Source organism: Triturus cristatus, unplaced genomic scaffold (assembly GCF_964204655.1).
Source record: "Triturus cristatus unplaced genomic scaffold, aTriCri1.1 SCAFFOLD_262, whole genome shotgun sequence".
Classification (NCBI taxonomy): domain Eukaryota; kingdom Metazoa; phylum Chordata; class Amphibia; order Caudata; family Salamandridae; genus Triturus; species Triturus cristatus.
Window position 1 is genome coordinate 808,653 of NW_028187334.1, and position 23,040 is coordinate 831,692.

A 23,040-nucleotide genomic window follows, 5' to 3' on the forward strand; every position below is an offset into this window, starting at 1 on the left:
TATTGGCCTAAGCTCTGTGCATTTTTTGGTTCCTAATATATTTCTCACCCTTTAGATGAAAAGGCAGCATGGGGTCAGGATGGCCGAGTGGTCTAAGGCGCTGTGTAAGGCTGCAGTCTCTCCTGGAGGCGTGGGTTCGAATCCCACTTCTGACAAAACTTGAATTCCATTTTCTCTCTCAGTTCCTTTAGAATCTCAGCTAAAAATTGGCAATGTTAATAATATCTGAATAAGTACCAAACTTCAGTTTCAACTGCAAATGCATTTGCCCTATTCTATCTTTAACGTTAATGTAATATTCTTCCAGCACTCGTGGTGTTTTATATTTGTTTTGTGGGGTACTTTAAAAATCTTTTTCATGAAAGAAATGGGTTACATTAAGTCTTGTGATGTTTTAGGTTTCCAATAAGGAGGTTTTAAATTTTATGTCACGTCATTTTCAGATGCTTCATTCAAGAGCTGTTTCCACTATAGAATGCAGAGCAAGGGCAAAAATACAAGTGATAGAGCGAGTGAGTGAGAAGGAGTGTTGTGGAAGGAGAGAATGAAACAAAGACAGAGTGAGTGAATGGCAGGGAGGCATTGAAGAGGAGTCTAGTAGTGAAGGAGACCTGCTTTTCCCTGCTCTTGACCTCCCACCCACCCCCAAACAACCACAAACATACCTTCTGTGCAAAGTTGGTATGCAGAATTTCACGACCTCAGCAAGCGAGGGTGAGTCCCAGGCCAGGGGCTAAAGAGCAAAAGAGTGCCTGTGCTCAGACTTTCCCTGCTAGGGATAGTTTATCTGGAACAAGGCCTACTCTCTTGTATCCAGCAAGGATCTAGAAATCCTGCATGAATCTGCAAGGCACATTGGCAGCATAAATTTGCATAAACTGCCCCACCTATTGCCTTCCTACTTCCTGTGCTGTAGTTGTTTGTGTAGAGAGAGAGGTCGCAGGCAAGGAAATGTTGTGAGTCGGATACAGGACCCTAAATAGCTGGTGAGAGGTATGTGGTGTTCTAAAAGCATGAAAACTGTATACCTGTGAAATAAAGTGCTTTCGTATGTGTTCTTCTGTGTTTATTGTCCTGTGCATAAAGTTGCACCTTGTGTTTGAAGGTTTACATTTTTTCAGGCTTGCATGGAGGTAGACGTTTCTGAGTAACTTTTATTCATTTCTTAAAAGCCTATACTGTCAGGATGGCCGAGAGGTCTAAGGCGCTGTGTTTAGGCCACAGTCTCCTTTGGAGGCGTGGGTTCGAATCCCACTTCTGACATACCTTTTGGAGATTTAATCTCCTTTATCAGGTTAACATCTGATGGAAGTTGCATCTGTTGGTCTTCACTTGGCACGTTATTCCGTTCTCCACTTGTCAAGAGAGATGGGGTTTCTCATATATTTAGGTTCTATAACGTCTTGCTGACAAAGCACAATCCTCACCAAATGAGCATAGGACCCATGTAAGAGGTCATCTGGAAGAGTCATGCTCTTGTATGCCCTGGCCAGACGGGCCCTGCAAATTTGGAAGAATGCCATTCATCTGGTAGACAACTGGACTCCAGCACACTTACAGCAATTTCCTCAGGGCTTTGATCAGGGGCTGCTTAAATTTGCATACTCCACCCTATGTTGTGACTTTGAGATCCCTTGTTGAAATTGCTTTAGCCAGCCAAGAGGTGGCTATTGTCTCAATTTCAAAGCAGATTTGAGCCGTTCAAGTGGCTGGTGAATAGCACTTTCTCTTTGTTCGCCTCAAAGTTCTAAAGAGTTCTCCATAGGTCCTGCTCTGTACAGATTGTTCAAAGATCTGTTGGAAGTGCATATAATAGGATAAATAAATTGAGGGCATTCCTTTTCAGTACCTCACCTGCATGGCTGTCTGGCCTCTGGAAGAAGCTGGGAAAGCAAGTCAGGATGGCCGAGTGGTCTAAGGCGCTGTTTTCAGGTCGCAGTCTCCTCTGGAGGTGTGGGTTCAAATCCCACTTCTGACAGTCCTGTGTTTACTCTACTTTTTTTCTTGAGAAATATGATCATTTCCCTCGCAGTGGCTTATAGGATTGTCTTCTTGGAAGAGTGCAGTGAGTTTTTTTCTTGCTCTAGCCACTATTGGCCTAAGCTCTGTGCATTTTTTGGTTCCTAATATATTTCTCACCCTTTAAATGAAAAAGCAGCATGGGGTCAGGATGGCCGAGTGGTCTAAGGCGCTGCGTTAAGGCTGCAGTCTCTCCTGGAGGCGTGGGTTCGAATCCCACTTCTCATCAAACTGGAATTCCATTTTCTCTCTCAGTTCCTTTAGAATCTCAGCAAAAAAATTGGCAATGTAAATAATATCTGAATAAGTACCAAACTTCAGTTTCAACTGCAAATGCATTTGCCCTATTCTATCTTTAACGTTAATGTAATATTCTTCTAGCACTCGTGGTGTTTTATATTTCTTTTGTGGGGTACTTTAAAAATCTTTTTTATGAAAGAAATGGGTTACATTAAGTCTTGTGATGTTTTAGGTTTCCAATAAGGAGGTTTTAAATTTTATGTCACGTCATTTTCAGATGCTTCATTCAAGAGATGTTTCCACTATAGAATGCAGAGCAAGGGCAAAAATACAAGTGATAGAGCGAGTGAGTGAGAAGGAGTGTTGTGGAAGGAGAGAATGAAACAAAGACAGAGTGAGTGAACGGCAGGGAGGCATAGAAGAGGAGTCTAGTAGTGAAGGAGACCTGCTTTTCCCTGCTCTTGACCTCCCACCCATCCCCAAAAAACCACAAACATACCTTCTGTGCAAAGTTGGTATGCAGAATTTCACGCCTCAGCAAGTGAGGGTGAGTCCCAGGCCAGGGGCTAAAGAGCAAAAGAGTGCCTGTGCTCAGACTTTCCCTGCTAGGGATAGTTTATCTGGAACAAGGCCTACTCTCTTGTATCCAGCAAGGATCTAGAAATCCTGCATGAATCTGCAAGGCACATTGGCAGCATAAATGTGCATAAACTGCCCCACCTATTGCCTTCCTACTTCCTGTGCTGTAGTTGTTTGTGTAGAGAGAGAGGTCGCAGGCAAGGAAATGTTGTGAGTCGGATACAGGACCCTAAATAGCTGGTGAGAGGTATGTGGTGTTCTAAAAGCATGAAAACTGTATACCTGTGAAATAAAGTGCTTTCGTATGTGTTCTTCTGTGTTTATTGTCCTGTGCATAAAGTTGCACCTTGTGTTTGAAGGTTTAAATTATTTCAGGCTTGCATGGAGGTGGACGTTTCTGAGTAACTTTTATTCATTTCTTAAAAGCCTATACTGTCAGGATGGCCGAGAGGTCTAAGTCGCTGTGTTTAGGCCATGGTCTCCTTTGGAGGCGTGGGTACGAATCCCACTTCTGACATGCCTTTTGGAGATTTAATCTCCTTTATCAGGTTAACATCTGATGGAAGTTGCATCTGTTGGTCTTCACTTGGCACGTTATTCCGTTCTCCTCTTGTCAAGAGAGATGGGGTTTCTCATATATTTAGGTTCTATAACGTCTTGCTGACAAAGCTCAATCCTTACCAAATGAGCATAGGACCCATGTAAGAGGTCATCTGGAAGAGTCATGCTCTTGTATGCCCTGGCCAGACGGGCCCTGCAAATTTGGAAGAATGCCATTCATCTGGTAGACAACTGGACTCCAGCACACTTACAGCAATTTCCTCAGGGCTTTGATCAGGGGCTGCTTAAATTTGCATACTCCACCCTATGTTGTGACTTTGAGATCCCTTGTTGAAATTGCTTTAGCCAGCCAAGAGGTGGCTATTGTCTCAATTTCAAAGCAGCTTTGAGCCGTTCAAGTGGCTGGTGAATAGCACTTTCTCTTTGTTCGCCTCAAAGTTCTAAAGAGTTCTCCATAGGTCCTGCTCTGTACAGATTGTTCAAAGATCTGTTGGAAGTGCATATAATAGGATAAATAAATTGAGGGCATTCCTTTTCAGTACCTCACCTGCATGGCTGTCTGGCCTCTGGAAGAAGATGGGAAAGCAAGTCAGGATGGCCGAGTGGTCTAAGGCGCAGCGTTCAGGTCGCAGTCTCCTCTGGAGGTGTGGGTTCAAATCCCACTTCAGACAGTCCTGTGTTTACTCTACTTTTTTTCTTGAGAAATATGATCATTTCCCTCGCAGTGGCTTATAGGATTGTCTTCTTGGAAGAGTGCAGTGAGTTTTTTTCTTGCTCTAGCCACTATTGGCCTAAGCTCTGTGCATTTTTTGGTTCCTAATATATTTCTCACCCTTTAAATGAAAAAGCAGCATGGGGTCAGGATGGCCGAGTGGTCTAAGGCGCTGCGTTAAGGCCGCAGTCTCTCCTGGAGGCGTGGGTTCGAATCCCACTTCTCATCAAACTGGAATTCCATTTTCTCTCTCAGTTCCTTTAGAATCTCAGCTAAAAATTGGCAATGTAAATAATATCTGAATAAGTACCAAACTTCAGTTTCAACTGCAAATGCATTTGCCCTATTCTATCTTTAACGTTAATGTAATATTCTTCTAGCACTCGTGGTGTTTTATATTTGTTTTGTGGGGTACTTTAAAAATCTTTTTTATGAAAGAAATGGGTTACATTAAGTCTTGTGATGTTTTAGGTTTCCAATAAGGAGGTTTTAAATTGTATGTCACGTCATTTTCAGATGCTTCATTCAAGAGCTGTTTCCACTATAGAATGCAGAGCAAGGGCAAAAATACAAGTGATAGAGCGAGTGAGTGAGAAGGAGTGTTGTGGAAGGAGAGAATGAAACAAAGACAGAGTGAGTGAATGGCAGGGAGGCATAGAAGAGGAGTCTAGTAGTGAAGGAGACCTGCTTTTCCCTGCTCTTGACCTCCCACCCATCCCCAAACAACCACAAACATACCTTCTGTGCAAAGTTGGTATGCAGAATTTCACGCCTCAGCAAGTGAGGGTGAGTCCCAGGCCAGGGGCTAAAGAGCAAAAGAGTGCCTGTGCTCAGACTTTCCCTGCTAGGGATAGTTTATCTGGAACAAGGCCTACTCTCTTGTATCCAGCAAGGATCTAGAAATCCTGCATGAATCTGCAAGGCACAATGGCAGCATAAATTTGCATAAACTGCCCCACCTATTGCCTTCCTACTTCCTGTGCTGTAGTTGTTTGTGTAGAGAGAGAGGTCGCAGGCAAGGAAATGTTGTGAGTCGGATACAGGACCCTAAATAGCTGGTGAGAGGTATGTGGTGTTCTAAAAGCATGAAAACTGTATACCTGTGAAATAAAGTGCTTTCGTATGTGTTCTTCTGTGTTTATTGTCCTGTGCATAAAGTTGCACCTTGTGTTTGAAGGTTTAAATTATTTCAGGCTTGCATGGAGGTAGACGTTTCTGAGTAACTTTTATTCATTTCTTAAAAGCCTATACTGTCAGGATGGCCGAGAGGTCTAAGGTGCTGTGTTTAGGCCACAGTCTCCTTTGGAGGCGTGGGTTCGAATCCTACTTCTGACATGCCTTTTGGAGATTTAATCTCCTTTATCAGGTTAACATCTGATGGAAGTTGCATCTGTTGGTCTTCACCTGGCACGTTATTCCGTTCTCCTCTTGTCAAGAGAGATGGGGTTTCTCATATATTTAGGTTCTATAACGTCTTGCTCACAAAGCGCAATCCTTACCAAATGAGCATAGGACCCATGTAAGAGGTCATCTGGAAGAGTCATGCTCTTGTATGCCCTGGCCAGACGGGCCCTGCAAATTTGGAAGAATGCCATGCATCTGGTAGACAACTGGACTCCAGCACACTTACAGAAATTTCCTTAGGGCTTTGATCAGGGGCTGCTTAAATTTGCATACTCCACCCTATGTTGTGACTTTGAGATCCCTTGTTGAAATTGCTTTAGCCAGCCAAGAGGTGGCTATTGTCTCAATTTCAAAGCAGCTTTGAGCCGTTCAAGTGGCTGGTGAATAGCACTTTCTCTTTGTTCGCCTCAAAGTTCTAAAGAGTTCTCCATAGGTCCTGCTCTGTACAGATTGTTCAAAGATCTGTTGGAAGTGCATATAATAGGATAAATAAATTGAGGGCATTCCTTTTCAGTACCTCACCTGCATGGCTGTCTGGCCTCTGGCAGATGCTGGGAAAGCAAGTCAGGATGGCCGAGTGGTCTAAGGCGCTGCGTTCAGGTCGCAGTCTCCTCTGGAGGCGTGGGTTCAAATCCCACTTCTGACAGTCCTGTGTTTACTCTAATTTTTTTCTTGAGAAATATGATCATTTCCCTCGCAGTGGCTTATAGGATTGTCTTCTTGGAAGAGTGCAGTGAGTTTTTTTCTTGCTCTAGCCACTATTGGCCTAAGCTCTGTGCATTTTTTGGTTCCTAATATCTTTCTCACCCTTTAGATGAAAAAGCAGCATGGGGTCAGGATGGCCGAGTGGTCTAAGGCGCTGCGTTAAGGCCGCAGTCTCTCCTGGAGGCGTGAGTTCAAATCCCACTTCTGACAAAACTTGAATTCCATTTTCTCTCTCAGTTCCTTTAGAATCTCAGCTAAAAATTGGCAATGTAAATAATATCTGAATAAGTACCAAACTTCAGTTTCGACTGCAAATGCATTTGCCCTATTCTATCTTTAACGTTAATGTAATATTCTTCTAGCACTCGTGGTGTTTTATATTTCTTTTGTGGGGTACTTTAAAAATCTTTTTTATGAAAGAAATGGGTTACATTAAGTCTTGTGATGTTTTAGGTTTCCAATAAGGAGGTTTTAAATTTTATGTCACGTCATTTTCAGATGCTTCATTCAAGAGATGTTTCTACTATAGAATGCAGAGCAAGGGCAAAAATACAAGTGATAGAGCGAGTGAGTGAGAAGGAGTGTTGTGGAAGGAGAGAATGAAACAAAGACAGAGTGAGTGAATGGCAGGGAGGCATAGAAGAGGAGTCTAGTAGTGAAGGAGACCTGCTTTTCCCTGCTCTTGACCTCCCACCCATCCCCAAACAACCACAAACATACCTTCTGTGCAAAGTTGGTATGCAGAATTTCACGCCTCAGCAAGTGAGGGTGAGTCCCAGGCCAGGGGCTAAAGAGCAAAAGAGTGCCTGTGCTCAGACTTTCCCTGCTAGGGATAGTTTATCTGGAACAAGGCCTACTCTCTTGTATCCAGCAAGGATCTAGAAATCCTGCATGAATCTGCAAGGCACATTGGCAGCATAAATTTGCATAAAGTGCCCCACCTATTGCTTTCCTACTTCCTGTGCTGTAGTTGTTTGTGTAGAGAGAGAGGTCGCAGGCAAGGAAATGTTGTGAGTCGGATACAGGACCCTAAATAGCTGGTGAGAGGTATGTGGTGTTCTAAAAGCATGAAAACTGTATACCTGTGAAATAAAGTGCTTTCGTATGTGTTCTTCTGTGTTTATTGTCCTGTGCATAAAGTTGCACCTTGTGTTTGAAGGTTTAAATTATTTCAGGCTTGCATGGAGGTAGACGTTTCTGAGTAACTTTTATTCATTTCTTAAAAGCCTATACTGTCAGGATGGCCGAGAGGTCTAAGGTGCTGTGTTTAGGCCACAGTCTCCTTTGGAGGCGTGGCTTCGAATCCCACTTCTGACATGCCTTTTGGAGATTTAATCTCCTTTATCAGGTTAACATCTGATGGAAGTTGCATCTGTTGGTCTTCACCTGGCACGTTATTCCGTTCTCCTCTTGTCAAGAGAGATGGGGTTTCTCATATATTTAGGTTCTATAACGTCTTGCTGACAAAGCGCAATCCTTACCAAATGAGCATAGGACCCATGTAAGAGGTCATCTGGAAGAGTCATGCTCTTGTATGCCCTGGCCAGACGGGCCCTGCAAATTTGGAAGAATGCCATGCATCTGGTAGACAACTGGACTCCAGCACACATACAGCAATTTCCTTAGGGCTTTGATCAGGGGCTGCTTAAATTTGCATACTCCACCCTATGTTGTGACTTTGAGATCCCTTGTTGAAATTGCTTTAGCCAGCCAAGAGGTGGCTATTGTCTCAATTTCAAAGCAGCTTTGAGCCGTTCAAGTGGCTGGTGAATAGCACTTTCTCTTTGTTCGCCTCAAAGTTCTAAAGAGTTCTCCATAGGTCCTGCTCTGTACAGATTGTTCAAAGATCTGTTGGAAGTGCATATAATAGGATAAATAAATTGAGGGCATTCCTTTTCAGTACCTCACCTGCATGGCTGTCTGGCCTCTGGAAGAAGATGGGAAAGCAAGTCAGGATGGCCGAGTGGTCTAAGGCGCAGCGTTCAGGTCGCAGTCTCCTCTGGAGGTGTGGGTTCAAATCCAACTTCTGACAGTCCTGTGTTTACTCTACTTTTTTTCTTGAGAAATATGATCATTTCCCTCGCAGTGGCTTATAGGATTGTCTTCTTGGAAGAGTGCAGTGAGTTTTTTTCTTGCTCTAGCCACTATTGGCCTAAGCTCTGTGCATTTTTTGGTTCCTAATATATTTCTCACCCTTTAGATGAAAAAGCAGCATGGGGTCAGGATGGCCGAGTGGTCTAAGGCGCTGCGTTAAGGCCGCAGTCTCTCCTGGAGGCGTGGGTTCGAATCCCACTTCTGACAAAACTTGAATTCCATTTTCTCTCTCAGATCCTTTAGAATCTCAGCTAAAAATTGGCAATGTAAATAATATCTGAATAAGTACCAAACTTCAGTTTCAACTGCAAATGCATTTGCCCTATTCTATCTTTAACGTTAATGTAATATTCTTCTAGCACTCGTGGTGTTTTATATTTCTTTTGTGGGGTACTTTAAAAATCTTTTTTATGAAAGAAATGGGTTACATTAAGTCTTGTGATGTTTTAGGTTTCCAATAAGGAGGTTTTAAATTTTATGTCACGTCATTTTCAGATGCTTCATTCAAGAGCTGTTTCCACTATAGAATGCAGAGCAAGGGCAAAAATACAAGTGATAGAGCGAGTGAGTGAGAAGGAGTGTTGTGGAAGAAGAGAATGAAACAAAGACAGAGTGAGTGAATGGCAGGGAGGCATAGAAGAGGAGTCTAGTAGTGAAGGAGACCTGCTTTTCCCTGCTCTTGACCTCCCACCCATCCCCAAACAACCACAAACATACCTTCTGTGCAAAGTTGGCATGCAGAATTTCACTCCTCAGCAAGTGAGGGTGAGTCCCAGGCCAGGGGCTAAAGAGCAAAAGAGTGCCTGTGCTTAGACTTTCCCTGCTAGGGATAGTTTATCTGGAACAAGGCCTACTCTCTTGTATCCAGCAAGGATCTAGAAATCCTGCATGAATCTGCAAGGTACATTGGCAGCATAAATTTGCATAAACTGCCCCACCTATTGCCTTCCTACTTCCTGTGCTGTAGTTGTTTGTGTAGCGAGAGAGGTCGCAGGCAAGGAAATGTTGTGAGTCGGATACAGGACCCTAAATAGCTGGTGAGAGGTATGTGGTGTTCTAAAAGCATGAAAACTGTATACCTGTGAAATAAAGTGCTTTCGTATGTGTTCTTCTGTGTTTATTGTCCTGTGCATAAAGTTGCACCTTGTGTTTGAAGGTTTAAATTATTTCAGGCTTGCATGGAGGTAGACGTTTCTGAGTAACTTTTATTCATTTCTTAAAAGCCTATACTGTCAGGATGGCCGAGAGGTCTAAGGTGCTGTGTTTAGGCCAAAGTCTCCTTTGGAGGCGTGGGTTCGAATCCCACTTCTGACATGCCTTTTGGAGATTTAATCTCTTTTATCAGGTTAACATCTGATGGAAGTTGCATCTGTTGGTCTTCACTTGGCACGTTATTCCGTTCTCCTCTTGTCAAGAGAGATGGGGTTTCTCATATATTTAGGTTCTATAACGTCTTGCTGACAAAGCGCAATCCTTACCAAATGAGCATAGGACCCATGTAAGAGGTCATCTGGAAGAGTCATGCTCTTGTATGCCCTGGCCAGACGGGGCCTGCAAATTTGGAAGAATGCCATTCATCTGGTAGACAACTGGACTCCAGCACACTTACAGCAATTTCCTCAGGGCTTTGATCAGGGGCTGCTTAAATTTGCATACTCCACCCTATGTTGTGACTTTGAGATCCCTTGTTGAAATTGCTTTAGCCAGCCAAGAGGTGGCTATTGTCTCAATTTCAAAGCAGCTTTGAGCCGTTCAAGTGGCTGGTGAATAGCACTTTCTCTTTGTTCGCCTCAAAGTTCTAAAGAGTTCTCCATAGGTCCTGCTCTGTACAGATTGTTCAAAGATCTGTTGGAAGTGCATATAATAGGATAAATAAATTGAGGGCATTCCTTTTCAGTACCTCACCTGCATGGCTGTCTGGCCTCTGGAAGAAGCTGGGAAAGCAAGTCAGGATGGCCGAGTGGTCTAAGGCGCAGCGTTCAGGTCGCAGTCTCCTCTGGAGGTGTGGGTTCAAATCCCACTTCTGACAGTCCTGTGTTTACTCTACTTTTTTTCTTGAGAAATATGATCATTTCCCTCGCAGTGACTTATAGGATTGTCTTCTTGGAAGAGTGCAGTGAGTTTTTTTCTTGCTCTAGCCACTATTGGCCTAAGCTCTGTGCATTTTTTGGTTCCTAATATATTTCTCACCCTTTAAATGAAAAAGCAGCATGGGGTCAGGATGGCCGAGTGGTCTAAGGCGCTGAGTTAAGGCCGCAGTCTCTCCTGGAGGCGTGGGTTCGAATCCCACTTCTCATCAAACTTGAATTCCATTTTCTCTCTCAGTTCCTTTAGAATCTCAGCTAAAAATTGGCAATGTAAATAATATCTGAATAAGTACCAAACTTCAGTTTCAACTGCAAATGCATTTGCCCTATTCTATCTTTAACGTTAATGTAATATTCTTCTAGCACTCGTGGTGTTTTATATTTGTTTTGTGGGGTACTTTAAAAATCTTTTTTATGAAAGAAATGGGTTACATTAAGTCTTGTGATGTTTTAGGTTTCCAATAAGGAGGTTTTAAATTTTATGTCACGTCATTTTCAGATGCTTCATTCAAGAGATGTTTCCACTATAGAATGCAGAGCAAGGGCAAAAATACAAGTGATAGAGCGAGTGAGTGAGAAGGAGTGTTGTGGAAGGAGAGAATGAAACAAAGACAGAGTGAGTGAATGGCAGGGAGGCATAGAAGAGGACTCTAGTAGTGAAGGAGACCTGCTTTTCCCTGCTCTTGACCTCCCACCCATCCCCAAACAACCACAAACATACCTTCTGTGCAAAGTTGGTATGCAGAATTTCACGCCTCAGCAAGTGAGGGTGAGTCCCAGGCCAGGGGCTAAAGAGCAAAAGAGTGCCTGTGCTCAGACTTTCCCTGCTAGGGATAGTTTATCTGGAACAAGGCCTACTCTCTTGTATCCAGCAAGGATCTAGAAATCCTGCATGAATCTGCAAGGCACATTGGCAGCATAAATTTGCATAAACTGCCCCACCTATTGCCTTCCTACTTCCTGTGCTGTAGTTGTTTGTGTAGAGAGAGAGGTCGCAGGCAAGGAAATGTTGTGAGTCGGATACAGGACCCTAAATAGCTGGTGAGAGGTATGTGGTGTTCTAAAAGCATGAAAACTGTATACCTGTGAAATAAAGTGCTTTTGTATGTGTTCTTCTGTGTTTATTGTCCTGTGCATAAAGTTGCACCTTGTGTTTGAAGGTTTAAATTATTTCAGGCTTGCATGGAGGTAGACGTTTCTGAGTAACTTTTATTCATTTCTTAAAAGCCTATACTGTCAGGATGGCCGAGAGGTCTAAGGCGCTGTGTTTAAGCCACAGTCTCCTTTGGAGGCGTGGGTTCGAATCCCACTTCTGACATGCCTTTTGGAGATTTAATCTCCTTTATCAGGTTAACATCTGATGGAAGTTGCATCTGTTGGTCTTCACTTGGCACGTTATTCCGTTCTCCTCTTGTCAAGAGAGATGGGGTTTCTCATATATTTAGGTTCTATAACGTCTTGCTGACAAAGCGCAATCCTTACCAAATGAGCATAGGACCCATGTAAGAGGTCATCTGGAAGAGTCATGCTCTTGTATGCCCTGGCCAGACGGGCCCTGCAAATTTGGAAGAATGCCATTCATTTGGTAGACAACTGGACTCCAGCACACTTACAGCAATTTCCACAGGGCTTTGATCAGGGGCTGCTTAAATTTGCATACTCCACCCTATGTTGTGACTTTGAGATCCCTTGTTGAAATTGCTTTAGCCAGCCAAGAGGTGGCTATTGTCTCAATTTCAAAGCAGCTTTGAGCCGTTCAAGTGGCTGGTGAATAGCACTTTCTCTTTGTTCGCCTCAAAGTTCTAAAGAGTTCTCCATAGGTCCTGCTCTGTACAGATTGTTCAAAGATCTGTTGGAAGTGCATATAATAGGATAAATAAATTGAGGGCATTCCTTTTCAGTACCTCACCTGCATGGCTGTCTGGCCTCTGGAAGAAGCTGGGAAAGCAAGTCAGGATGGCCGAGTGGTCTAAGGCGCAGCGTTCAGGTCGCAGTCTCCTCTGGAGGTGTGGGTTCAAATCCCACTTCTGACAGTCCTGTGTTTACTCTACTTTTTTTCTTGAGAAATATGATCATTTCCCTCGCAGTGGCTTATAGGATTGTCTTCTTGGAAGAGTGCAGTGAGTTTTTTTCTTGCTCTAGCCACTATTGGCCTAAGCTCTGTGCATTTTTTGGTTCCTAATATATTTCTCACCCTTTAAATGAAAAAGCAGCATGGGGTCAGGATGGCCGAGTGGTCTAAGGCGCTGAGTTAAGGCTGCAGTCTCTCCTGGAGGCGTGGGTTCGAATCCCACTTCTCATCAAACTTGAATTCCATTTTCTCTCTCAGTTCCTTTAGAATCTCAGCTAAAAATTGGCAATGTAAATAATATCTGAATAAGTACCAAACTTCAGTTTCAACTGCAAATGCATTTGCCCTATTCTATCTTTAACGTTAATGTAATATTCTTCTAGCACTCGTGGTGTTTTATATTTGTTTTGTGGGGTACTTTAAAAATCTTTTTTATGAAAGAAATGGGTTACATTAAGTCTTGTGATGTTTTAGGTTTCCAATAAGGAGGTTTTAAATTTTATGTCACGTCATTTTCAGATGCTTCATTCAAGAGATGTTTCCACTATAGAATGCAGAGCAAGGGCAAAAATACAAGTGATAGAGCGAGTGAGTGAGAAGGAGTGTTGTGGAAGGAGAGAATGAAACAAAGACAGAGTGAGTGAATGGCAGGGAGGCATAGAAGAGGAGTCTAGTAGTGAAGGAGACCTGCTTTTCCCTGCTCTTGACCTCCCACCCATCCCCAAACAACCACAAACATACCTTCTGTGCAAAGTTGGTATGCAGAATTTCACGCCTCAGCAAGTGAGGGTGAGTCCCAGGCCAGGGGCTAAAGATCAAAAGAGTGCCTGTGCTCAGACTTTCCCTGCTAGGGATAGTTTATCTGGAACAAGGCCTACTCTCTTGTATCCAGCAAGGATCTAGAAATCCTGCATGAATCTGCAAGGCACATTGGCAGCATAAATTTGCATAAACTGCCCCACCTATTGCCTTCCTACTTCCTGTGCTGTAGTTGTTTGTGTAGAGAGAGAGGTCGCAGGCAAGGAAATGTTGTGAGTCGGATACAGGACCCTAAATAGCTGGTGAGAGGTATGTGGTGTTCTAAAAGCATGAAAACTGTATACCTGTGAAATAAAGTGCTTTCGTATGTGTTCTTCTGTGTTTATTGTCCTGTGCATAAAGTTGCACCTTGTGTTTGAAGGTTTAAATTATTTCAGGCTTGCATGGAGGTAGACGTTTCTGAGTAACTTTTATTCATTTCTTAAAAGCCTATACTGTCAGGATGGCCGAGAGGTCTAAGGTGCTGTGTTTAGGCCACAGTCTCCTTTGGAGGCGTGGGTTTGAATCCCACTTCTGACATGCCTTTTGGAGATTTAATCTCCTTTATCAGGTTAACATCTGATGGAAGTTGCATCTGTTGGTCTTCACCTGGCACGTTATTCCGTTCTCCTCTTGTCAAGAGAGATGGGGTTTGTCATATATTTAGGTTCTATAACGTCTTGCTGACAAAGCGCAATCCTTACCAAATGAGCATAGGACCCATGTAAGAGGTCATCTGGAAGAGTCATGCTCTTGTATGCCCTGGCCAGACGGGCCCTGCAAATTTGGAAGAATGCCATGCATCTGGTAGACAACTGGACTCCAGCACACTTACAGCAATTTCCTTAGGGCTTTGATCAGGGGCTGCTTAAATTTGCATACTCCACCCTATGTTGTGACTTTGAGATCCCTTGTTGAAATTGCTTTAGCCAGCCAAGAGGTGGCTATTGTCTCAATTTCAAAGCAGCTTTGAGCCGTTCAAGTGGCTGGTGAATAGCACTTTCTCTTTGTTCGCCTCAAAGTTCTAAAGAGTTCTCCATAGGTCCTGCTCTGTACAGATTGTTCAAAGATCTGTTGGAAGTGCATATAATAGGATAAATAAATTGAGGGCATTCCTTTTCAGTACCTCACCTGCATGGCTGTCTGGCCTCTGGAAGATGCTGGGAAAGCAAGTCAGGATGGACAAGTGGTCTAAGGCGCTGCGTTCAGGTCGCAGTCTCCTCTGGAGGCGTGGGTTCGAATCCCACTTCTGACAAAACTTGAATTCCATTTTCTCTCTCAGTTCCTTTAGAATCTCAGCTAAAAATTGGCAATGTAAATAATATCTGAATAAGTACCAAACTTCAGTTTCAACTGCAAATGCATTTGCCCTATTCTATCTTTAACGTTAAAGTAATATTCTTCTAGCACTCGTGGTGTTTTATATTTCTTTTGTGGGGTACTTTAAAAATCTTTTTTATGAAAGAAATGGGTTACATTAAGTCTTGTGATGTTTTAGGTTTCCAATAAGGAGGTTTTAAATTTTATGTCACGTCATTTTCAGATGCTTCATTCAAGAGCTGTTTCCACTATAGAATGCAGAGCAAGGGCAAAAATACAAGTGATAGAGCGAGTGAGTGAGAAGGAGTGTTGTGGAAGGAGAGAATGAAACAAAGACAGAGTGAGTGAATGGCAGGGAGGCATAGAAGAGGAGTCTAGTAGTGAAGGAGACCTGCTTTTCCCTGCTCTTGACCTCCCACCCATCCCCAAACAACCACAAACATACCTTCTGTGCAAAGTTGGTATGCAGAATTTCACGCCTCAGCAAGTGAGGGTGAGTCCCAGGCCAGGGGCTAAAGAGCAAAAGAGTGCCTGTGCTCAGACTTTCCCTGCTAGGGATAGTTTATCTGGAACAAGGCCTACTCTCTTGTATCCAGCAAGGATCTAGAAATCCTGCATGAATCTGCAAGGCACATTGGCAGCATAAATTTGCATAAACTGCCCCACCTATTGCCTTCCTACTTCCTGTGCTGTAGTTGTTTGTGTAGAGAGAGAGGTCGCAGGCAAGGAAATGTTGTGAGTCGGATACAGGACCCTAAATAGCTGGTGAGAGGTATGTGGTGTTCTAAAAGCATGAAAACTGTATACCTGTGAAATAAAGTGCTTTCGTATGTGTTCTTCTGTGTTTATTGTCCTGTGCATAAAGTTGCACCTTGTGTTTGAAGGTTTAAATTATTTCAGGCTTGCATGGAGGTAGACGTTTCTGAGTAACTTTTATTCATTTCTTAAAAGCCTATACTGTCAGGATGGCCGAGAGGTCTAAGGTGCTGTGTTTAGGCCACAGTCTCCTTTGGAGGCGTGGGTTTGAATCCCACTTCTGACATGCCTTTTGGAGATTTAATCTCCTTTATCAGGTTAACATCTGATGGAAGTTGCATCTGTTGGTCTTCACCTGGCACGTTATTCCGTTCTCCTCTTGTCAAGAGAGATGGGATTTGTCATATATTTAGGTTCTATAACGTCTTGCTGACAAAGCGCAATCCTTACCAAATGAGCATAGGACCCATGTAAGAGGTCATCTGGAAGAGTCATGCTCTTGTATGCCCTGGCCAGACGGGCCCTGCAAATTTGGAAGAATGCCATGCATCTGGTAGACAACTGGACTCCAGCACACTTACAGCAATTTCCTTAGGGCTTTGATCAGGGGCTGCTTAAATTTGCATACTCCACCCTATGTTGTGACTTTGAGATCCCTTGTTGAAATTGCTTTAGCCAGCCAAGAGGTGGCTATTGTCTCAATTTCAAAGCAGCTTTGAGCCGTTCAAGTGGCTGGTGAATAGCACTTTCTCTTTGTTCGCCTCAAAGTTCTAAAGAGTTCTCCATAGGTCCTGCTCTGTACAGATTGTTCAAAGATCTGTTGGAAGTGCATATAATAGGATAAATAAATTGAGGGCATTCCTTTTCAGTACCTCACCTGCATGGCTGTCTGGCCTCTGGAAGAAGCTGGGAAAGCAAGTCAGGATGGCCGAGTGGTCTAAGGCGCAGCGTTCAGGTCGCAGTCTCCTCTGGAGGTGTGGGTTCAAATCCCACTTCTGACAGTCCTGTGTTTACTCTACTTTTTTTCTTGAGAAATATGATCATTTCCCTCGCAGTGGCTTATAGGATTGTCTTCTTGGAAGAGTGCAGTGAGTTTTTTTCTTGCTCTAGCCACTATTGGCCTAAGCTCTGTGCATTTTTTGGTTCCTAATATATTTCTCACCCTTTAAATGAAAAAGCAGCATGGGGTCAGGATGGCCGAGTGGTCTAAGGCGCTGAGTTAAGGCCGCAGTCTCTCCTGGAGGCGTGGGTTCGAATCCCACTTCTCATCAAACTTGAATTCCATTTTCTCTCTCAGTTCCTTTAGAATCTCAGCTAAAAATTGGCAATGTAAATAATATCTGAATAAGTACCAAACTTCAGTTTCAACTGCAAATGCATTTGCCCTATTCTAACTTTAACGTTAATGTAATATTCTTCTAGCACTCGTGGTGTTTTATATTTGTTTTGTGGGGTACTTTAAAAATCTTTTTTATGAAAGAAATGGGTTACATTAAGTCTTGTGATGTTTTAGGTTTCCAATAAGGAGGTTTTAAATTTTATGTCACGTCATTTTCAGATGCTTCATTCAAGAGATGTTTCCACTATAGAATGCAGAGCAAGGGCAAAAATACAAGTGATAGAGCGAGTGAGTGAGAAGGAGTGTTGTGGAAGGAGAGAATGAAACAAAGACAGAGTGAGTGAATGGCAGGGAGGCATAGAAGAGGAGTCTAGTAGTGAAGGAGACCTGCTTTTCCCTGCTCTTGACCTCCCACCCATCCCCAAACAACCACAAACATACCTTCTGTGCAAAGTTGGTATGCAGAATTTCACGCCTCAGCAAGTGAGGGTGAGTCCCAGGCCAGGGGCTAAAGATCAAAAGAGTGCCTGTGCTCAGACTTTCCCTGCTAGGGATAGTTTATCTGGAACAAGGCCTACTCTCTTGTATCCAGCAAGGATCTAGAAATCCTGCATGAATCTGCAAGGCACATTGGCAGCATAAATTTGCATAAACTGCCCCACCTATTGCCTTCCTACTTCCTGTGCTGTAGTTGTTTGTGTAGAGAGAGAGGTCGCAGGCAAGGAAATGTTGTGAGTCGGATACAGGACCCTAAATAGCTGGTGAGAGGTATGTGGTGTTCTAAAAGCATGAAAACTGTATACCTGTGAAATAAAGTGCTTTCGTATGTGTTCTTCTGTGTTTATTGTCCTGTGCATAAAGTTGCACCTTGTGTTTGAAGGTTTAAATTATTTCAGGCTTGAATGGAGGTAGACGTTTCTGAGTAACTTTTATTCATTTCTTAAAAGCCTATACTGTCAGCATGGCCGAGTGGTCTAAGGTGCTGTGTTTAGGCCACAGTCTCCTTTGGAGGCGTGGGTTTGAATCCCACTTCTGACATGCCTTTTGGAGATTTAATCTCCTTTATCAGGTTAACATCTGATGGAAGTTGCATCTGTTGGTCTTCACCTGGCACGTTATTCCGTTCTCCTCTTGTCAAGAGAGATGGGGTTTGTCATATATTTAGGTTCTATAACGTCTTGCTGACAAAGCGCAATCCTTACCAAATGAGCATAGGACCCATGTAAGAGGTCATCTGGAAGAGTCATGCTCTTGTATGCCCTGGCCAGACGGGCCCTGCAAATTTGGAAGAATGCCATGCATCTGGTAGACAACTGGACTCCAGCACACTTACAGCAATTTCCTTAGGGCTTTGATCAGGGGCTGCTTAAATTTGCATACTCCACCCTATGTTGTGACTTTGAGATCCCTTGTTGAAATTGCTTTAGCCAGCCAAGAGGTGGCTATTGTCTCAATTTCAAAGCAGCTTTGAGCCGTTCAAGTGGCTGGTGAATAGCACTTTCTCTTTGTTCGCCTCAAAGTTCTAAAGATTTCTTCTTAGGTCCTGCTCTGTACAGATTGTTCAAAGATCTGTTGGAAGTGCATATAATAGGATAAATAAATTGAGGGCATTCCTTTTCAGTACCTCACCTGCATGGCTGTCTGGCCTCTGGAAGATGCTGGGAAAGCAAGTCAGGATGGACGAGTGGTCTAAGGCGCTGCGTTCAGGTCGCAGTCTCCTCTGGAGGCGTGGGTTCGAATCCCACTTCTGACAAAACTTGAATTCCATTTTCTCTCTCAGTTCCTTTAGAATCTCAGCTAAAAATTGGCAATGTAAATAATATCTGAATAAGTACCAAACTTCAGTTTCAACTGCAAATGCATTTGCCCTATTCTATCTTTAACGTTAAAGTAATATTCTTCTAGCACTCGTGGTGTTTTATATTTCTTTTGTGGGGTACTTTAAAAATCTTTTTTATGAAAGAAATGGGTTACATTAAGTCTTGTGATGTTTTAGGTTTCCAATAAGGAGGTTTTAAATTTTATGTCACGTCATTTTCAGATGCTTCATTCAAGAGCTGTTTCCACTATAGAATGCAGAGCAAGGGCAAAAATACAAGTGATAGAGCGAGTGAGTGAGAAGGAGTGTTGTGGAAGGAGAGAATGAAACAAAGACAGAGTGAGTGAATGGCAGGGAGGCATAGAAGAGGAGTCTAGTAGTGAAGGAGACCTGCTTTTCCCTGCTCTTGACCTCCCACCCATCCCCAAACAACCACAAACATACCTTCTGTGCAAAGTTGGTATGCAGAATTTCACGCCTCAGCAAGTGAGGGTGAGTCCCAGGCCAGGGGCTAAAGAGCAAAAGAGTGCCTGTGCTCAGACTTTCCCTGCTAGGGATAGTTTATCTGGAACAAGGCCTACTCTCTTGTATCCAGCAAGGATCTAGAAATCCTGCATGAATCTGCAAGGCACATTGGCAGCATAAATTTGCATAAACTGCCCCACCTATTGCCTTCCTACTTCCTGTGCTGTAGTTGTTTGTGTAGAGAGAGAGGTCGCAGGCAAGGAAATGTTGTGAGTCGGATACAGGACCCTAAATAGCTGGTGAGAGGTATGTGGTGTTCTAAAAGCATGAAAACTGTATACCTGTGAAATAAAGTGCTTTCGTATGTGTTCTTCTGTGTTTATTGTCCTGTGCATAAAGTTGCACCTTGTGTTTGAAGGTTTAAATTATTTCAGGCTTGCATGGAGGTAGACGTTTCTGAGTAACTTTTATTCATTTCTTAAAAGCCTATACTGTCAGGATGGCCGAGAGGTCTAAGGTGCTGTGTTTAGGCCACAGTCTCCTTTGGAGGCGTGGGTTTGAATCCCACTTCTGACATGCCTTTTGGAGATTTAATCTCCTTTATCAGGTTAACATCTGATGGAAGTTGCATCTGTTGGTCTTCACCTGGCACGTTATTCCGTTCTCCTCTTGTCAAGAGAGATGGGGTTTGTCATATATTTAGGTTCTATAACGTCTTGCTGACAAAGCGCAATCCTTACCAAATGAGCATAGGACCCATGTAAGAGGTCATCTGGAAGAGTCATGCTCTTGTATGCCCTGGCCAGACGGGCCCTGCAAATTTGGAAGAATGCCATGCATCTGGTAGACAACTGGACTCCAGCACACTTACAGCAATTTCCTTAGGGCTTTGATCAGGGGCTGCTTAAATTTGCATACTCCACCCTATGTTGTGACTTTGAGATCCCTTGTTGAAATTGCTTTAGCCAGCCAAGAGGTGGCTATTGTCTCAATTTCAAAGCAGCTTTGAGCCGTTCAAGTGGCTGGTGAATAGCACTTTCTCTTTGTTCGCCTCAAAGTTCTAAAGAGTTCTCCATAGGTCCTGCTCTGTACAGATTGTTCAAAGATCTGTTGGAAGTGCATATAATAGGATAAATAAATTGAGGGCATTCCTTTTCAGTACCTCACCTGCATGGCTGTCTGGCCTCTGGAAGATGCTGGGAAAGCAAGTCAGGATGGACGAGTGGTCTAAGGCGCTGCGTTCAGGTCGCAGTCTCCTCTGGAGGCGTGGGTTCAAATCCCACTTCTGACAGTCCTGTGTTTACTCTAATTTTTTTCTTGAGAAATATGATCATTTCCCTCGCAGTGGCTTATAGGATTGTCTTCTTGGAAGAGTGCAGTGAGTTTTTTTCTTGCTCTAGCCACTATTGGCCTAAGCTCTGTGCATTTTTTGGTTCCTAATATCTTTCTCACCCTTTAGATGAAAAAGCAGCATGGGGTCAGGATGGCCGAGTGGTCTAAGGCGCTGCGTTAAGGCCGCAGTCTCTCCTGGAGGCGTGGGTTCGAATCCCACTTCTGACAAAACTTGAATTCCATTTTCTCTCTCAGTTCCTTTAGAATCTCAGCTAAAAATTGGCAATGTAAATAATATCTGAATAAGTACCAAACTTCAGTTTCAACTGCAAATGCATTTGCCCTATTCTATCTTTAACGTTAAAGTAATATTCTTCTAGCACTCGTGGTGTTTTATATTTCTTTTGTGGGGTACTTTAAAAATCTTTTTTATGAAAGAAATGGGTTACATTAAGTCTTGTGATGTTTTAGGTTTCCAATAAGGAGGTTTTAAATTTTATGTCACGTCATTTTCAGATGCTTCATTCAAGAGATGTTTCCACTATAGAATGCAGAGCAAGGGCAAAAATACAAGTGATAGAGCGAGTGAGTGAGAAGGAGTGTTGTGGAAGGAGAGAATGAAACAAAGACAGAGTGAGTGAATGGCAGGGAGGCATAGAAGAGGAGTCTAGTAGTGAAGGAGACCTGCTTTTCCCTGCTCTTGACCTCCCACCCATCCCCCAAACAACCACAAACATACCTTCTGTGCAAAGTTGGTATGCAGAATTTCACGCCTCAGCAAGTGAGGGTGAGTCCCAGGCCAGGGGCTAAGAGCAAAAGAGTGCCTGTGCTCAGACTTTCCCTGCTAGGGATAGTTTATCTGGAACAAGGCCTACTCTCTTGTATCCAGCAAGGATCTAGAAATCCTGCATGAATCTGCAAGGCACATTGGCAGCATAAATTTGCATAAACTGCCCCACCTATTGCTTTCCTACTTCCTGTGCTGTAGTTGTTTGTGTAGAGAGAGAGGTCGCAGGCAAGGAAATGTTGTGAGTCGGATACAGGACCCTAAATAGCTGGTGAGAGGTATGTGGTGTTCTAAAAGCATGAAAACTGTATACCTGTGAAATAAAGTGCTTTCGTATGTGTTCTTCTGTGTTTATTGTCCTGTGCATAAAGTTGCACCTTGTGTTTGAAGGTTTAAATTATTTCAGGCTTGCATGGAGGTAGACGTTTCTGAGTAACTTTTATTCATTTCTTAAAAGCCTATACTGTCAGGATGGCCGAGAGGTCTAAGGTGCTGTGTTTAGGCCACAGTCTCCTTTGGAGGCGTGGGTTCGAATCCCACTTCTGACATGCCTTTTGGAGATTTAATCTCCTTTATCAGGTTAACATCTGATGGAAGTTGCATCTGTTGGTCTTCACCTGGCACGTTATTCCGTTCTCCTCTTGTCAAGAGAGATGGGGTTTCTCATATATTTAGGTTCTATAACGTCTTGCTGACAAAGCGCAATCCTTACCAAATGAGCATAGGACCCATGTAAGAGGTCATCTGGAAGAGTCATGCTCTTGTATGCCCTGGCCAGACGGGCCCTGCAAATTTGGAAGAATGCCATTCATCTGGTAGACAACTGGACTCCAGCACACTTACAGCAATTTCCTCAGGGCTTTGATCAGGGGCTGCTTAAATTTGCATACTCCACCCTATGTTGTGACTTTGAGATCCCTTGTTGAAATTGCTTTAGCCAGCCAAGAGGTGGCTATTGTCTCAATTTCAAAGCAGCTTTGAGCCGTTCAAGTGGCTGGTGAATAGCACTTTCTCTTTGTTCGCCTCAAAGTTCTAAAGAGTTCTCCATAGGTCCTGCTCTGTACAGATTGTTCAAAGATCTGTTGGAAGTGCATATAATAGGATAAATAAATTGAGGGCATTCCTTTTCAGTACCTCACATGCATGGCTGTCTGGCCTCTGGAAGAAGCTGGGAAAGCAAGTCAGGATGGCCGAGTGGTCTAAGGCGCAGCGTTCAGGTCGCAGTCTCCTCTGGAGGCGTGGGTTCAAATCCCACTTCTGACAGTCCTGTGTTTACTCTACTTTTTTTCTTGAGAAATATGATCATTTCCCTCGCAGTGGCTTATAGGATTGTCTTCTTGGAAGAGTGCAGTGAGTTTTTTTCTTGCTCTAGCCACTATTGGCCTAAGCTCTGTGCATTTTTTGGTTCCTAATATATTTCTCACCCTTTAGATGAAAAAGCAGCATGGGGTCAGGATGGCCGAGTGGTCTAAGGCGCTGCGTTAAGGCCGCAGTCTCTCCTGGAGGCGTGGGTTCGAATCCCACTTCTGACAAAACTTGAATTCCATTTTCTCTCTCAGTTCCTTTAGAATCTCAGCTAAACATTGGCAATGTAAATAATATCTGAATAAGTACCAAACTTCAGTTTCAACTGCAAATGCATTTGCCCTATTCTATCTTTAACGTTAATGTAATATTCTTCTAGCACTTGTGGTGTTTTATATTTGTTTTGTGGGGTACTTTAAAAATCTTTTTTATGAAAGAAATGGGTTACATTAAGTCTTGTGATGTTTTAGGTTTCCAATAAGGAGGTTTTAAATTTTATGTCACGTCATTTTCAGATGCTTCATTCAAGAGCTGTTTCCACTATAGAATGCAGAGCAAGGGCAAAAATACAAGTGATAGAGCGAGTGAGTGAGAAGGAGTGTTGTGGAAGGAGAGAATGAAACAAAGACAGAGTGAGTGAACGGCAG

At 43.2% G+C, this 23,040-nt stretch overlaps 6 non-coding genes across 6 annotated transcripts; all 6 read left to right on the forward strand.

Annotated features, from left to right (window-relative positions):
• The first annotated feature begins 1,180 nt into the window (after positions 1-1,180).
• TRNAL-UAG (transfer RNA leucine (anticodon UAG)) lies at positions 1,181-1,263 on the forward strand. Its single transcript has one exon. It is a non-coding gene; the product is annotated as a tRNA-Leu (tRNA).
• Positions 1,264-6,078: 4,815 nt separating this feature from the next.
• Positions 6,079-6,161, forward strand: TRNAL-CAG (transfer RNA leucine (anticodon CAG)). Its single transcript has one exon. It is a non-coding gene; the product is annotated as a tRNA-Leu (tRNA).
• A 2,277-nt stretch (positions 6,162-8,438) lies between these two features.
• TRNAL-AAG (transfer RNA leucine (anticodon AAG)) lies at positions 8,439-8,521 on the forward strand. The gene has a single exon. It is a non-coding gene; the product is annotated as a tRNA-Leu (tRNA).
• Positions 8,522-20,446: 11,925 nt separating this feature from the next.
• On the forward strand, positions 20,447-20,529 carry TRNAL-AAG (transfer RNA leucine (anticodon AAG)). The gene has a single exon. It is a non-coding gene; the product is annotated as a tRNA-Leu (tRNA).
• Positions 20,530-21,553: 1,024 nt separating this feature from the next.
• Positions 21,554-21,636, forward strand: TRNAL-UAG (transfer RNA leucine (anticodon UAG)). The gene has a single exon. It is a non-coding gene; the product is annotated as a tRNA-Leu (tRNA).
• Positions 21,637-22,537: 901 nt separating this feature from the next.
• TRNAL-AAG (transfer RNA leucine (anticodon AAG)) lies at positions 22,538-22,620 on the forward strand. The gene has a single exon. It is a non-coding gene; the product is annotated as a tRNA-Leu (tRNA).
• The last annotated feature ends 420 nt before the right edge of the window (positions 22,621-23,040 follow it).